Source organism: Cupressus sempervirens, chromosome 4 (genome assembly GCF_028749045.1).
Source record: "Cupressus sempervirens isolate cs-2001-9-10 chromosome 4, ASM2874904v1, whole genome shotgun sequence".
NCBI classification, from domain to species: domain Eukaryota; kingdom Viridiplantae; phylum Streptophyta; class Pinopsida; order Cupressales; family Cupressaceae; genus Cupressus; species Cupressus sempervirens.
The window spans coordinates 753,183,859-753,194,338 of record NC_143121.1 but is presented as its reverse complement, the minus strand read 5'-3'; positions in this window follow the sequence as shown (position 1 = coordinate 753,194,338).

Here is a 10,480-nt window from a genome sequence, read left to right as displayed (position 1 = left end):
TTATACATTTCAGCCGCTGAAACATCTCTAGGCATCCTATTGGCTCAGGAAGATAATGACAACAAAGAAAGAGCTATTTACTACTTGAGCCGAACATTGGTCTCTTATGAGAAGAACTACAACATTATTGAGAAAGCTTGCTTGGCAGTTGTCTTTGCTTCCCAGAAGTTGAGACACTACATGCTTGCTCACACTACATGGCTTGTGGCTAAAATAGATCCATTGAAGTACTTGCTCAGTAAGGCAGCTCTCATAGGAAGATTGGCTAAATGGGTTATGATACTCAATGAGTTTGACATCTAATACGTTGAACGCAAGGCTATCAAGGGATAGGCAATTGTAGATCAATTGGCCGATGTACCCATCCAGAGTCTTCTACCAATGAACATTGATTTCCCAGATGAGTCAATTCTGACGCTCATGCACCACACATGGGTTATGTTCTTCGATGGGTCCTTCACACAACAAGGATCAGGTGCTGGATTACTCTTCATTACACCACAGAGATACTCATTTCCCAAAGCGTACAAGATTCTATTTCCTTGTACAAACAACATCGCTGAATACGAAGCTTTGATCAATGGCATGAAAATTGCAGCTGAATGGAGAGTGGATCAGTTAGATATCTTTGGTGACTCTCAGCTTGTTATCAACCAGGTTAATGATGTGTACCAAACAAAAGATGAGAAACTAATTCCTTACAAGCGCATGGTTGATGACTTAAAGAAGTATTTTGCACACATCACTTTTCAGCAAGTTTCTCGAGCAGATAATAAAGTGGCTGATGCCATGGCCACTCTGTCCTCTCTGCTACAAATGCTTGAAAATGACCTCCAACATGAGTTCTTGGTGGAAGCGTTATACTACCTAGCCTATGACACCCCTGATTCTAAGATGATCTGTTCCATCATAGGACAAGAATCATCTTGCTACCATCACATTTATTCCTACCTTCATAATCAAACCATTTCGAAAGGTTTGACCTGGAATGAGAAACGTTACCTAATCTGTAATGTTTTACATTATGTCATTATTTCTGACGATCTATTTAGGAGAGGTCTCGACGGAACACTCCTTAGGTGTTTAGAACCCGAAGAGTCCAAACGCACACTAATTGACGTTCAAGAGGGCATTTTCAGATCTCATTCTAATGGCCTGACACTAGCTTGCAAACTCCTTCGTGTTGGTTACTACTGGCCCAAAATGGAGCAAGAAGCTATCAAGTATGCTAGGTCCTGCAAGTAGTGTCAGTTACACGAGAATCTCATCCACGCTCCAGCCAAAGAGCTGATTCCGTCTACTACAACATGGCCATTTCAACAATGGGCCTTCGACTTGGTGGGATAGATCCACCCAACCTCCTCTAATGGACATAAGTTCATTATCATGGCTACAAATTACTTCACGAAGTGGGTAGAGGCAGTACCTCTCACAATTGCTAATGACAAAACTGTAGCACTTTTCATAACAAACTACACCATCTGCAGATATGGTGTACCATCCTCAATCATTACTGATAATGGAGGACAATTCAAGAACAAAGACCTCAAGGAACTGTGCAAGAAATTCAAGATCACACAACATTGGTCTTACATTTATTACCCCCAAGGTAATGGCCAAGCTGAAGCATCCAATAAGGCGATCCTCAAAATTCTTCATCACACAATCAGTAAGTCAGGGAGAGACTGGCATCTCCAAATCAACCCAACCTTGTGGGTGTATAGGACAAGCATTAAAACTCCAATGAGCATGACTCCCTTTGCTTTGGTATATGGGGCAGATGCTGGGCTTCCAATAGAGGTCTAGATTCCTACCTTGAGAATCTCTATAAAGGGCCTTATCACTGATGATGACTACAGGATAGCTTGGCTTAAAGAGCTTGTGTTACTGGATGAACGACGACAAGTGGCATGTGATCATCTGCAAGCATATCAACAAAGAATGGCCAGAAGCTACAATCAAAGAGTTAAGCCATGTGACTTCCAGCTAGGTGATCTCATCCTGAGAGAGAACCCTAAGAATCAACAACAACGAGTTCAAAAAGGAAAGTTTGAACCAAACTGGCTCGGTCCTTACATCATTACTGCAGTTAATGGATCTGGTGCCTATCAACTTTCCACAACTGAGGGAGAAGTGCTCAAAGAACTTGTCAACACTCTCCACCTGAAGCGATTTCACAGTTGATCTAATGTCAGCAAGCTCTTTGTACATATTTATGTCTTGAAAAAATTCTAAAAATTAGAAAAAGTCTTGAAAAAATTGTTACCCTAGTGAAAACCTAGCAATAGGTGCCTTGGTAACACCAAAAAAATTGATAAAATCAAAAAAATTCAAAAAAAAGAAAAATACAAAAAAATTGAAAAACAAGAAAAGTGCCATTGGAGAAAACTTGAAAATAGGCATCATGGTAGCAAAAAAAGGAAGATCCTGCCAAGAAGGTGAAAACCTGGTAAACAGGCGCCTCTTGTTCCCAACACCCCATCCTGTAGTGCATCTTCTGGCTATTCTGTACAATTGCTTTTATGCTTTCGCTTTCCTGCTTTTCCTGCTTTCTGCTCATGTATCCATGGATTGAGTCTTGTCACAAATCGAGGGCATCCCCCCTTAGTGTCACTCTTTTTGAGATTCTCCTCATAGAATCTCCTTTGCGACAGTCACCAGTAGTTCTCATTGCGTCTGCCTACTGTCGCTAGTGTCACTCTTTCTGAGATTCTCCTCATAGAATCTCCTTCGCGATAGTCACTAGTGGTCCTCACTACATCTGCCTACTGTCACTAGTGTCACTATTTTCCAGATTCTTCTCATAGAATCTCTTTCACAATAGTCACTAGTTATTTCAACTGTGTCTGCCTACTGTTGCTTGGGTTATGTTTTCAAATTCCTTTATGAAATATCTCTCTTGCGTCAGTCACCAGTCATCTTGGCTGTGTCTGTCTATTGTCACTCAGTCCTTCTTCGGTTCGTCATCATGAAGATTCCTCTTTGACCTCAGCCACTAGTCGTTCTGATTGTGTCTGCCTACTGTTGTCACCCTACTGAAGAGATTTCTTTCAAACATGTTTTGGACATTGACACTTGACATCAATCCCAAAAACATTGAACTCAAAAAAGACATACTTGTTTGGATATGCTGAGCATTTTCTTTGATTGCTTTGTTTTGCTTTATCATGTCTCCTTGAGCAACTCGATGATGTCATTTCTGACTAGAGAAGTGATGACTGGGGGCATGATCTTTTCTTTGCTTTCTGTCTGTGGTTTAGTTCCAACAAGTTGATACATTCCTATAAAAAGGGCGTCCACTATAAGAGCCTCCATCTCGTATTGGATGGCCGGGTGTACCTCGACTCCTTTTGTGTGAATACATCAATAACATTGGTTCTTCTCCTTGTTTGTTGCAGTAAACTCTTCATGCTACAGTAAATACTGATACTCGTCCTGCTAAGTGAACGTACGGGTCACTACAAGTATATCTAGCACACTTTTGTCTCAGGTTACGAACGCAAGGGTCGTTGCGGACAGAATAAATACTAAATACTTAGCATAAGATGGATCTCTCATGTGTCTAGCATGTTTGTATGCAAGAAACATTCAGGTCATCCTAGTGTTTATGATTTGATGCTTATGTTAACTTGCTACATTAAAAGGGACAAATGTTCTGGTCATTCTGGCTTCTTGTGCCTCGAATGCTTACATTTAATCCTGACAAACCAATAACGTATGTTATATTCATATTTCCATGATTGCAATGTCAGTGGGAATTTTATGACCTACGATCTTTGTTCTATATCCGGTGATGATTAAATATCGAGGCTTGGTAACCAGACCTAGGGTTGCATTTAACATAGTCTTGCATTACATACTTCACTTGCATACGCACGCAATTCGGTTGTGATTCTATTTCTCCCCTATGTGATGAAGGATTGGGGGCATCTTCAAACATATTAGGTTTCTTCATGGCTCCACAAGCGTTTGGTTTGTCGATTCGCGCTCCTCAATGGAGTACCTGTCACTATCAAGCAAAAACACACAATACTACATGAGATGTCAATCCATTTCCATATGCATTGCATCCATATACTCATAATATCTACTTTACATGCTCATAATCACATCACATCACAATACATAGGCATCATAATCAAACTCAAACATACATCTCAAAATCATCATATTGACATCTCATGTACATCAAAGTAAAGCAAAATAGACAATGACATGTATACAAGGATACTTGGCTCAAGATCTCAGATATATATATATATATATATATATATATATATATATATAATGGATCAGTACAAAAATGGGTGCTACTCGAGCACAATCAATCAAAAATGATACATGTGGTGCTGGCACACTAGTTGATACATAGCTAGAGATCAAAATTAGAGTCAGGCATAGAGCATCTAACTCTGTCTTGTACCCTCGCCTCCAAGAGGAGCAAGAGCAGCAGGTGGTGGAGGCGTTAGTGGCATATTTGGTCTGATAGGAGGTCGTGCACCTCTAGACTCTCGCGCATACTGAGAAAAGCACTGAACCCAAAGTGTCTCATCTGGTACTGCACTCGTATATGCAGCATAATAGTAGGTGGCCCAAGCTAACTGAAAGCGGATCTCATCCTGCGCCAACTCCAATCTTTGCTCGACAGTCTCTGCATGCTCTCTCTATCGATCTATCTCTCATTGTCTCTCCACCAGCTGCGCATCTTGAACTGCCATTGAAATCTGCAGGTCCCCCAACTGCTTGGAGGCCTGACGAATCCGCTCTTAGTACCATCGTACCGTGTCCTGCACCCTACCTGCCGACTAGTCCGACATATCCTCATCCAACATCTCTGGTGCCTACGCTATGGTGGCGCCTCCTGCTGTGGTGGCACCTACTGCTGTAGAGCCTCCTGCTGAGGGCCTTGCTCCTTTGTCCTCTGTCTCTACCACCGACTGTGTCCTATCCCACTGCCCCCGACACCTAGGTCTGATCCCATCTGACGTGGGGGAATTTGCATCTGCTGTACTTGGTGCTGGATCGTGACTGCTGCTGTGGCTGACCTGGCTGCTATGGCTGTGGCTGTTGCTGCTGGGACACTTGCCTCTGTGCTTGTCCTGCCATCCCCAATGGATCTGTAAAGCATGGGAACAGATGGCTGATAAAAAATGCCTGATACGTAGGCGTCATCCCTGCATCTACTACCTCTGGCAGGTAGTCCCACTGAATTGCAGCTAGGCTGCGAATATCTATCATGGATTTCCTTGGATCCATCCATGGTGGCCATCCCCACTCAACATCCTTTTGCAACCTGGCATAGGCGCAGAACTCATGAGATATGTCTTGCAGTTGGCCATACTGCCGCAACACTCGTGAAATCACAAATCTCTCTATGACTGATGTGGTCTTGCCCGCCAGAGGTTGAGAACTAAACATCCATGGTAGCTATCTGGGGGCATCATCCCAGTCCTCTGTCTCTCACCAGGTTCGCCATACAATGGACACCAGGTCATCAAGACGTATCGTCCAGTGCTTAGTCTTACCCAGGTGGACCTAGGTAATGTGCCCTCGATATTTGCATATATAGGGCTCCATGGGCTCTTTGGCATCCTCAAAAATGGGCCTGCATACAGGAAGGTGCTCCCATGCCCATACCTATAAGACGTACACTCCATCTGCCATTATCTTCTTCTCATGGAAGACGACCTCGTGCATCTCATGGAAAAGATGGGCCAACATGCACTGACCCCACCCAAAGATCTCGGGTGCCTCCAACATCCTGCGAAGCATGGCTCCCCACTCGCACTCTAAACCATGCTGTCCTCTGTCAGGACATAAGAAAAAGCTCAAAAATATAACCAGCATAGATGCCAGCCTATGCGTCAGTCCATAGGTGTGCATCAGCTCATCCTAGCTGATGGCCCTGCCCCTCGGTAGCTCTCTCCTAAACATAATGGATAGTGCCTCTGTCCCTGATCGGGGTACTGTATCATAGATGACCTGGGCACTATGAAATGGGATCCTCAGTATCCTCCATACATCCTCTGGGGTAATCATCATCTCACCCATTGACAAATGAAAAGTGTTTATCTCCAAATGGAAATGCTCCACCAAAGCTGTCTGTAAGCTGTGATTCACCATCACGGCTAGAATTCGGCATAGTGAAGACAAACCCAATCGAGCAATGTGTGCTTGATCAACATCATCGAGACTCCGCAATAACTCCCCATATGATGGGTAATGCAATCTGAATGCGACATCACCAAAGACCTCCTGCACGCACAACAAAAATGACAAATGAAACGATCAGTATCAAGTCGAAATGATACACCAAAAAAAATTAAAATGCAATTTTTGAGCACGAAATTGAAACTTTTAAGCATGACTGTCATAGGATTTCATGCGAAGGTCGTGAAATCTCGTGCGAAGTTCATGAAATTTTGAGTTCGCAAAGTCTTGCGTGAAGATCTTAAATATTGCGTGAAGAATCATGTTGTTGCGCAAGAAAAGATCTTCGCGCGCGAAAAATGAATCCCCTTCGCGTGAGAGATAAGTGCCTCCCACGTGAAGATCCTCCTGCTATGCGCGAAGAAACAACGCACCCTATTTCTTCGCGCGAAGAAAGAAGATCTTCATGTGAAAGAAGATAGGTCTCGTGTGAAGACCGCTTGGACCCCCTAAAAACCTACTAATAAATGCAATAAATGACCTAGAAATGCATGAAAGCAAAAGTACGAAGGTAGGGAATCGATGACTCACTGATGGTCCATAGTCTACTGGCCGACTATGACATCTGGAGCACTCAAATTGATGATATCTCACATTAACTACCATGTCTCTCTCAGAGCTCAAAATTACCACAAGACAAAAGCACAAATGAGTTTGAAAATGACACCTTGGACTCTTATATAGGGGTGGACCTAATTTTTGAAAGTGCTCGAATTTGTGCGAAAATCACCCCCTGGTTAATTAGACCGTTCTGAATCTATTTTCGGGATCAAATTCAAAATTTGACACACCTAAATGCCTAAAAAATGCGTTTTAAAATTTTGGGGAATGACGCGATCAAATGCTTGTGCAGCTCATCTTTCTGATACTTTGTGATTCTTAGAATTCTTTCAACTCTACATTCTTCATGTTTTCAAAACTCATTTTGAAGTTCTTCAACTCAAGTCAACTTTGCTTAATTCTAGTCAACTCTGGTCAAATATGGGTCAAACTTGGTCTTTAGACCTCCGAAGCATGCTAAAATGACTCTAAATCATCTTTTGATCATTTTGATCTCTTCCATATTCTACTGAATCTTAAATTTCTCCAATATCTCTTTATTCTACCTACATCATATTTCTGGTGTGTCATCTTTCGATTTTGTTCCCGAGGGGGCAGGATGATTACATCATTGAATTGAATTTCAACTCAATCTGAATCTCATTACTTGGGACATCTGGTTTCCATCTTATGTCCTTATCACTTGGGACATCTCATCACTCGGGGCATCTTGTCCCCCTCTTTCTGGCATCGTTGTCATTTGTTTCATCTTTTGATCATTTGACCACACCTTATAACATTTCTAGTTTGAGTTCAGTGGATAGGTATTGGGACAGTCTAAACCTTGATTCCTGAGAATCAGGCCTCATTTTGGGGATGATTCTGTGACTCATAATTGGATCTTATCAATCTCAGGTATCTAGGTGTTCTATCTGGATCCTTGAAGGTTAAGCTCTATTCTGGAGATAATCTTCTAAATGCTATCAATCTCAGGTATTTAGGTGTTCTATCTGGATCCTTGAAGGTTAAGCTCCGTTCTAGAGATAATCTTCTAAATGCTTATCAATCTCAGGTATTTAGGTGTTCTATCTGGATCCTTGAAGGTTAAACTCCGTTCTGGAGATAATCTTCTAAATGCTATCAATCTTAGATATCTAGGTATTCTATCTGGATCCTTGAAAATTAAGCTCCGTTCTGGAGATAATCTTCTAAATGCTATCAATATTGGGTCTCTAGGTGTTCTATCTGGATCCTTGAAGGTTAAGTTCCATTCTGGAGATAATCTTCTAAATGCTTATCAATCTTAGGTATCTAGGTGTTCTATCTGAATCCTTAAAGGTCAAACTTCGTTACGAAGAAACCTTTTAAATGCTTATCAATTTTAGGTATCTAGGAATTCTGCTTGGATTCCTTGGGATTAAGCTCTGTTCTAGAGATAGTCCTTAAAAGCTTATCAATTGGTCTTCGTATCATCAACTTCAGAACCAATCTCATGTTCGCATCATGCTTTCTGATTTTCTTTGAATTGAACATGCTGTTCACACATTCATTCAAAGAGGGGCAAAATGTAATAGCCCAAAATTGGCTCATTGCTATGATACTAATTTCGGTCTATTCTAAATCAATTCTAAAGTCCTATTTCACTAAGGAAATTCTTATTTTGAGTTTCGCTACTTGACTTAATTGTCAAATGCAGAAAACCTAAATCTGCATTCATCATACTCTTTATTTAATTCCTAAAGTATTGATTCATATTAGTCACATTAAACCTACTGATTATAATTTAATTTAATTTAAAGTATTTACACTTTAATTAAATTAAATTATGTCCTAAGGCTAATGTACTATCGAATTAAATTTATTTAATTTAATAAATATGCCTATTTTAATTCATTACATTTTTTTATTTAATTAAATGAAGAAGCTACTTATAATTAATTAAGAAAATTTATTTAATTAAATGGGAAGCCATTCCTAATTAATTAAATGAAGTTATTTAATTAAATAAGAAAGGTGTCTCTAATTAATTAAATAGAATTATTTAATTAAATGGAAAAAAGTCATTATGAGAGCATATCTCATTTTATTAAATTAAACATCTCTCCAAAATCTCTCTTTAGTTCAAAAAAATAAATTTCTAGTTCACTACTGATCAAATTAGAAGTGACCCATATCACTTGCTTTTACACTAAAGTCTATCTGAGCTGACTAACTCTTACACTCAGATCTGAGTTAGTTAACTCCCTTTAATTTGAGAATCTTCCTTTATGACTGAATCTCACCTTTAAGCCCAACCGTTGATTGAAATAGATCTCAACCATTGATGGATTCCAGGAAAATCTATTTAAGAGACTCTCATCTCTTCATTTTAGAGGTTGAATTCTTATGCTATCAAATTGCTACTAAATTGCATACTCATTTGCTTATCATTGTCATAGCTTAATATCATCTAGCTTAATATCATTTAGATTAATTGTTCTCTCTCATTTAGATTTAATGTGCATACATATAATCTAGTTTATTTTATCTGTTCTTAGATTAATGCTTGCATAACATATAGATTAATTTGCATAATCATATAGTTGTATTTAAATCCTTCATTCTTAGAGGGTTTGGTTGCCTATACCTCAAATCTGACGACATTAATTAGGCAAAATCCCCTTTAGATAGGAGGCAACGGGTCGCACTGTCGGGTGTCTTGGGTAAACAATCCAATGTTTATCCGAGGATGATTCCGTAGGTAATGACCACATTGAAGTGTCTGTGAGATTCAGAGGCCCACAATTCATAAGTACAGGTAAAAGAGGAATCTTCACCAATTCTTTAAAAAAATTGCAAAACAAATTTTGAATAAAGTACAGAGATCCAGTGACAGGGATTTGGCAAACCATGGAATAAACAACCACTTCGATACCTCTGTAATGACCTTTGCCATTTGTCACAATTATGAACAAGTAATGGAATAGATGAAGCTCTCAAATCTACTTCCAAAGACTTGATGAAGATGAATCACATCATACTGAACTTACTAAATGTTGGATTACCAAATCTAGCTTACTCAGACAAAAAATTCATTGGAAAAGAAGATTACATGAAAAAGTTGCAGAACACCACGAATTTTGATTTAGGCAAGTTTCTTGAGGAAACCACTTTAGAAAGAATTGAAAGTTGCATCAAACCACTATCAACAATGAATGCAATTATAGATAAATTCCTCGATTCATGTAAAACTATCTTGTGAAGTATTCATTGTTGATAAGGTTACAACTATTTAGCTACAACGTCAAACAACTAGAGTTTCCAAATGATGTAGAATGAAGTGCCCTAAAGAACTTCATTAGAGCTGGGTCATCTTCTCAAACTGTTATTGTTGCTGTTAGCGGCAGTCATAGCTGATAGCACTAAGAAATAACAACTTAGTAAGCGATAGTACTATAATCATTTTGTTACTTATTTCTCTTTAATTTCAAATTTTGGATTTAATTTCAACTTTGTTTAATGTTAATTGTTACGAGAATCAAGAGCCAACATATAAAGATAGTTGGATAGCCAAGCACTAGCATACTATTACTACACAAAGAAGATGGAAAAAATTTCCCTTCTCCTACTTGAAAAAAATGTACAATTGGCAATGTGATTGTACACACATAATGTATTATGTAGTAATAATCTAATTATATATACAATTACAAACTGACCTACAACTATTGTTACTCCCTTGTATCTGCAA